The sequence below is a fragment of the Podarcis raffonei genome, chromosome 6 (assembly GCF_027172205.1).
Source record: "Podarcis raffonei isolate rPodRaf1 chromosome 6, rPodRaf1.pri, whole genome shotgun sequence".
Lineage (NCBI taxonomy): Eukaryota > Metazoa > Chordata > Lepidosauria > Squamata > Lacertidae > Podarcis > Podarcis raffonei.
In genome coordinates, this window is record NC_070607.1 from 20,266,871 (window position 1) to 20,273,502 (window position 6,632).

General features: G+C 41.7%; 1 protein-coding gene across 5 annotated transcripts in view; it reads right to left on the reverse strand.

Moving 5' to 3' along the window:
* GPSM2 (G protein signaling modulator 2) overlaps window positions 1-6,566 on the reverse strand; it is a 37,261-nt gene extending 30,695 nt beyond the window's left edge. For 2 of the 5 annotated variants that reach the window (XM_053391543.1, XM_053391540.1), the window contains exon 1: window positions 6,303-6,565. The gene's annotated coding sequence lies outside the window, so the exon portion shown is untranslated. The other 3 variants (XM_053391546.1, XM_053391541.1, XM_053391542.1) reach the window with 3 other exon arrangements.
* Window positions 6,567-6,632: the final 66 nt, after the last annotated feature.

A 6,632-nucleotide genomic window follows, 5' to 3' on the forward strand; every position in this document is an offset into this window, starting at 1 on the left:
CCTGTTCAAATGTCAAAATTGAAACTGCACATTTAATAATAAGAGATGACAGATGACTATGCAATCCCATTATAAGCAAAATTAAATACCTCTCATAAAATCACTACTGAAGATAAACATGCTTCACATTTTCTACACAACCCAGGCAAAATATAGCACTTTTAAATTCCTGTATGCTCAGTAAGGAGCTATTTCCAATGAAGTCAGACTTAAATGTACTTTATTAGTGGCATTTCCAAATTTTTGTCTATGAAGGTAGGCTGAATGTTACAGCACATCGGCATCTAGGCCAGATGTTAGATTATGTTGTGAACAGCCATCTCCAATATTTCAGATTTTTATAACTTTATCTGGAATTTAAACATTGACTAGATCATAATGAGCTCACTATTCAGTTCTCTAGTTTACAATAAAATAACTATATAAGCAATAACATTCACCACTGAGAACAGCAATATTCAAAAGCAGCAATAAAACCATATAGGAAAGGATTACCCACTTTTTATAAACACAAGTTTAGATATTTGTGCTTCTTTAATTTGTATCTTTCAGTATCTATGGAACTCCCTGCAACAATAAATCAGAGATCTTCAATGTGATCCCTTTCCTCTGCCACCCATTCTCTTAGAAAGCTTTTAAAACCTCATTGCGGATATAATATGCTTAAGCATGAGACTTGCACCAACACGGAAGAATGAACCATTAACTACAATTATTAAAGAGATACTTTGTACATAAAGGAAATTTTGGGGGCTTTCATGTACTTTATAAATTTCTAAGGACTCAAGAGACATTATTGCTGACAGTAGCCTCCAATAGGATTTTACCTCCAGAAAAAATATTTTACAACCCACTTCAGCTACTGGGTACAATCTGCCTCTGGCACCAAAGCCTCAGCTGACTGCTTGGACAGTTTAGCTGCTTTCAGAAACTTATGGAAACTTTTTTTTTTTAGTTTTAGTAAGAAGCATTTTTTGCCCAACACCTGCTCACTTCTTCTGATCTTCACCAGCAAAATATAGTGATCACACCAAGAAGTAACAGTTTAATATTCAAGCTTCGGCTATCCAACTTCACCTCTATCCAACGCCACCTTTCTCTGCTGGCCTTTACCTCAAACCTCCATCAACTGATTTTTTCAAATGATGTTATTTCTCCACAGTGACAGTTAACTGCCCTTTCTTCACTGACTAGAACCTCCAGCCAATCAGAGACTGACATTTGCCACACCAATCAAACGGAATCTACCTGATCCAGACTTATCTTCTCTGACCCGCCCCCCCCCATCTTTCAGACATGTCACCTGGTTACTAAACAGGCTTGCAACAGAGTAACAGCACATGGCCTTGAATTTTGACAGTTAAAACTGACATCTTGTTCAGAGGCAAATACAGTGGTACCTCGGGTTACATATGCTTCAGGCTCCGCTAACCCAGAAATATTACCTCGGGTTAAGAACTTTGCTTCAGGATGAGAACAGAAATCACGCGGCGGCGGCGGCAGGAGGCCCCATTAGCTAAAGTGGTGCTTCAGGTTAAGAAGTTTCAGGTTAAGAACAGACCTCCGGAACGAATTAAGTTCTTAACCCGAGGTACCACTGTATCCTCTTATTGACAAGACAAGTTACAATTCTCATGGTATAGTGTGGCTTTCTTAAAGAGTAGTAACATAGCCAATCACCTTCAAGTCAACCAGGACTACCTCCTCTCAGAAGCATGCATTACTTCTTGGACCCGTTCAGTCAATGCTGCTTTAAGCAGAGGTTGGATGACCATCTGTCATCATGTATCATATAGTTGAGATTCCTGCATTGCAGGGGGTCGGACTAGATGACCCTCAGGGTTCACTTCCAACTCTACAATTCTATGGTAACTCCTTCTGCCACGGAGAAGACCACACGTGCTATCAGGCACCCTGTCTGTCTCCTTAAGCTTCAATTACAGAAGCTGATCACTGACCAGTTATAATTACTTCCCAAGCAGGATACCATAAGGGGCTCTGCCCCTTCACACCTTAGGGTCCTTTTTGAGATATGGTGGACTTGTGCATAATGGGGAAATCTTCCAAAATTAGGTGGACCCTCCCCCACTTGATTTGGGATTACTCCCCCTCCCAAGAGCCCCCAGGTCCCATTCCAAATTGTTCAAGAAGACCTCCCAAGCACTAAGCTAAAAAGCATTGTAACTAAAAGCATAGCACCCACACACGATGCTAACTTTTGCTTCTTCAAACTCCTCAGGAACAAGCTCAGGAAACACACACACAATCAGGGATGCACGGCAACATCTAGTTGTGGGGGGACCAATTTGAATAAACTAACAGTGGTCTAATAATGAATCTTCTTGAAGCCAAAACCCCTGCACAAGAGGGAGGTATCAGAAGACTCAGGTAAAGCTCAAAGTTTGCAGATGTACAAGTTTTGCTAAAAGAAAAGCCTCTAAATGGGAGATATTAAAAAACAGTCGCATAAGGGCTGAATATGCCCAGTATCCATAGAATGCTGGATAGGGATAGTGGTATGGAAAATCCTCAAAGGTGACATAGCTGCTAGTCTGGCCTTATGGAGAGCTACACAACACACTAACATTTTGTTGTGTTTTAAACTGTCATTATCAGTTGATGCTGTTTGAAACTTTTGTAAACTACCGGTACTCACTGCCACCCCTGTGGTCCAAATGCTGCTTACCACCACTCCTATTATTTATATATTAAAAATATGCACATTAATTGCATTCATGCAATTGACATAATGCCTAATCTGGCCCTAAACTAGCATGGAATTAATTCTAAATTAGCACTTTGCTCATTAATGTCCCCAGAGCATATTTGAACTAGGGAGACAACATCAACAGTACAACACAGGGATCATTTAATGAAGTCAATTCAACCAGAAATTCAAGGCTGGAACTTTCAAACAAAGAGCATCCAAAAGAACATGCAGTATCTCTCAATTAGTCCTGCTTCTCTACAGCAAACTTGTAACACACAGAGGCATTATTGTTTAGTGTCTTGAAATTACACCAGGAGGTGTTGCCATCACATATTTAAAGTTCCCTCCAGCTTTACCATGGATAGATAGAATAATGATAATGCCAACATTTTAAAAATGCCAACATTGAAAAACTAACAGGAACATACGGGCTACCGTAACATAAATAATGATATTCAGGAGACAGAATTAATGTGTTTTATTAATTCTTATTCAGCCAGATTCACATGTAGCCTGACAGCAAAATGCTATTTCTCAGCATCAGTTCCATTACTATAAAATGGAACAACCCCCTTAATTGTCCTTCAAGAATTGTGAGGACAAGCAAGAAAAAGACCATGCACAAAGATGGAGCTAAGCATACCTAAGGCAACTACATTCAATAGGCTTAGGAATGGTCAACAGGGTGTTGGATTGTGACCAAAGGCTATAAACCACTTGGCACATTATGATAAATGAATAATTGTAAGTAGGAGTAATGAGGACTAGCTCTATCATTAAAAAATATTAATAAACACGTTTAATAACTAAATTTTAAACTAATGTGATACATACTGTCAATATGACTCCCATTTAGATTTCAATTAGGAGATTTCAAGCTTGGCTTGCAACACGTTTGTGGTTTTTTTAACACTGCCAAACAGCTACATTTTTTTTTAATCTTTTCCCCATAAAAAGTGAAAAAGACTTTTCTATCTCTGCTTCAGCTACCACTCAACATTTTTAGTTTTTTGCAGCAGTATTTAGTTGGGCTGGACCCTCAGCAAAGCTGTGCCATAGACTGTGGGAGGTTTGTTCCTAAAGTCACATACTGTATTCCTTAGTACACAGTTTTCCAAACTTTTCATGCTGGTGACACACTTTTTAGACATGCATCATTCAGCGACACAGTAATTCAGTTTTACTAGCAAACCAGAGGTTAAACTAACCCCTTTCCAGCCCCGGGAGGAGCGCGGGAAGTGTTCGCACAACACACCTACGTACTGTAGCTGGCACACTAATTTGTCGCGACGCAGTGTTTAGAAAGCTCTGCCTTAGTACATAACTCCATTTTATAATATTCAATGAAAACCTGTTTAGTATGTAGTAAGCAAACGGAAGTTAAACAATACATTTTAAAATGTTCACTTTGACAACCGCTTTAAGTTGGGCTATTTGACGGATTGATTACCCCCACCTGAACCTGATTGTGCCCAAAGATCAACTGGACTACTATTAAGATCCATTAGACTGGCAGGCACTAGAGCGTTTTCTGCCATGGCCCCGCAGTAGGTAACCTACATGATGCCCAAAGGCAACATCACACCTGTCAGTTTCTCCTATGGTGCCCACAAAAGGTATCTGTAAATATCCACTAAAAAATCCACAATAAGCACAAAAAATGTTTGCTCTTCATACTCAGGTACACTGGCTGAGCCTCTCCTACACTAAACACACCCTGAAACATGCCCATATTTCATTGGATGCCAGGATTGCACAACCATCCTCCCATCCATTCTGAACAAAGAAGTGCAAAGAGCTTCTCTCTTCCCCCACTGTTGGAGGTGTTTTTTTGCACGACTTAGCGGTCCTGTCTTTTTCTGGGTTTTTTGATATGCCAACCATTTTGTATTATGCCATGGCTTCATAGCATCCATTTTGTGACTGGCACCAGTGGCATTTTCTTAAAATTCCAAATATGCCCCATCCCAAAAAAGTTTGCAAGGCAACCCCAATGAATCTAATCTGTGAAACTTCCTCCCAAGGGATTTACAGTTAGCCCCATTCTGGTCTCTAAAAGGGCTAAAGTCTTACTTGTTTTGTATGACTGTTGACTAGATGATCTTTTTGAACATGCTCACTGGTTTATTATTAGATTTACTGATCAGTATTAATTTTTGTTCTGGTTCAAAATGTGGTGTAAATTGTCATTTCTGATATTTGCAATTTGTATTTTTAAATGAGGTTATGTTACTGAAACTATTTTATCATTTAATATTTGCAGCCTCCTAGACAGGACTTCATCCTGAAAGGCAGCCTAAAAAAATTAAAACAAGAAACCAATAGGATATTTTCATATTGAATTATGATGTGCTAACAGTCCATCTCCTAATAAGTTATTCCTTTGAAGCTGGTTTAGATGATATAAATATATGTAAAAATAAAGTTGTTTAAACCCTGGACCTGAAGAGTCTCGTCAAGGAGCAGAGAGCATTTTCAAAGGAGATTCCTACCATCTTCAGAAGCAACTTTTCAGGGGGCTCAAGTGGATATTATGGGGATGCCAGTAAATTCCAAATATGGATGAGGTCCAATAATTGTCTCATTGACTGGCAATGGGCACACCTGCTTTTTACTTATGGTTCTTGAACAGATGGCAAATCAGTTCAGCTCCCTGTGGTTCACCTACAATTATTTCTGTATGCTTGGATGAAATGCTACCCATATAAAATTGAATTAAAGCATTGAAAATAATACTAATCCAGTACTGAACAACACAATATAAATAAGAACACACTTGTTGAAATAGTTGCAGAGTATTTAATCCTTTTTTTACACACAGGCACAAGCAACTTCATTTAGGGAAAATGACAACCACCTATAACACTCCATTCCTGCAATGAAACAATCTGAAGGATAGTGCATCCAAAGAAGGCACACTGCCCAATTATTCTTGTTCAGGTGTTGAAGTAGGTCCTCTTTATGCCCCAAATACCACACAGAGACTGGGATATTTGTATGCAACTTGAAGCAAAGATGAATAGGGAGTTTCAAGGAGGCAACTCAAGTGGCACCCAATACAGAGGGATGGCAAAACCTGAAAAGTACAAGGGAGGGAATGAGGGCCTACAGCTAAATACCTAAACTGATGGCAGAAGCCCCCAAGTTTTCTCCCACACAAGAGGGAACCTCCTTTCGCTGCTTTTCTGTATCTGGTGTTCCGAGGGTTGCCTTGCTTCTCTTACCTAGCCCTAGAGACATCACGGAGGTACGTGTGGCCAGCTTGCTGGAAAACCCTCACACCTGGCGCTGGTTGTAATATACAGTATATATACTGTCTATCGATAAGAAGTTCCGCTTTCAGCCAAGGGCTTCACGCGGATCGATGCCTGACCCCGTAAGGATTTCCTCAAAATGGCTCCCCTCAAAAAAAAGAAAAGAAAAACCCCGACTCTCTGTATTCTCCTCACAAACAAGCACCGTAGCTGCTCCGTCGTGTTTTCGCCTCACCGCCACCGCGCGGGTGTCAGGCGGTGGATTCCTCGCCCTTCCCCACAAAGGACCCCCCCTTGTGAACTCCCCCCCGGCCATTAGCAGCCCCCCCCCACGTTACCGGGCTCGGGGGAGCCCCCGAAGGAGGGCGGGCGACTTCCACTCTTCCCTCAGCAAAGCTTCATCCACCCGGGGCAGCTCGCCAGGCCTCCTCGAGCTCGGCGCTCGCCCCGTCCGATGCCTCCCGGCCCCTTCGAGGGTAAGGCACTAAAGGGGAGCCGCCGAGAAGCTCGGTGGCTCAAAGCAGCAGCGCCCCGAAAGGGAGGGGCGCCCCCACCCCACGCGCGCGCACTCTCACGCACAAACACGCTTCGCTCTGAACCGTCCAAGCCAATAGCATCGCACCCTCGAGCTCCCTTCGCCCCGCCCCAACCAACCCCCATCATGCTTT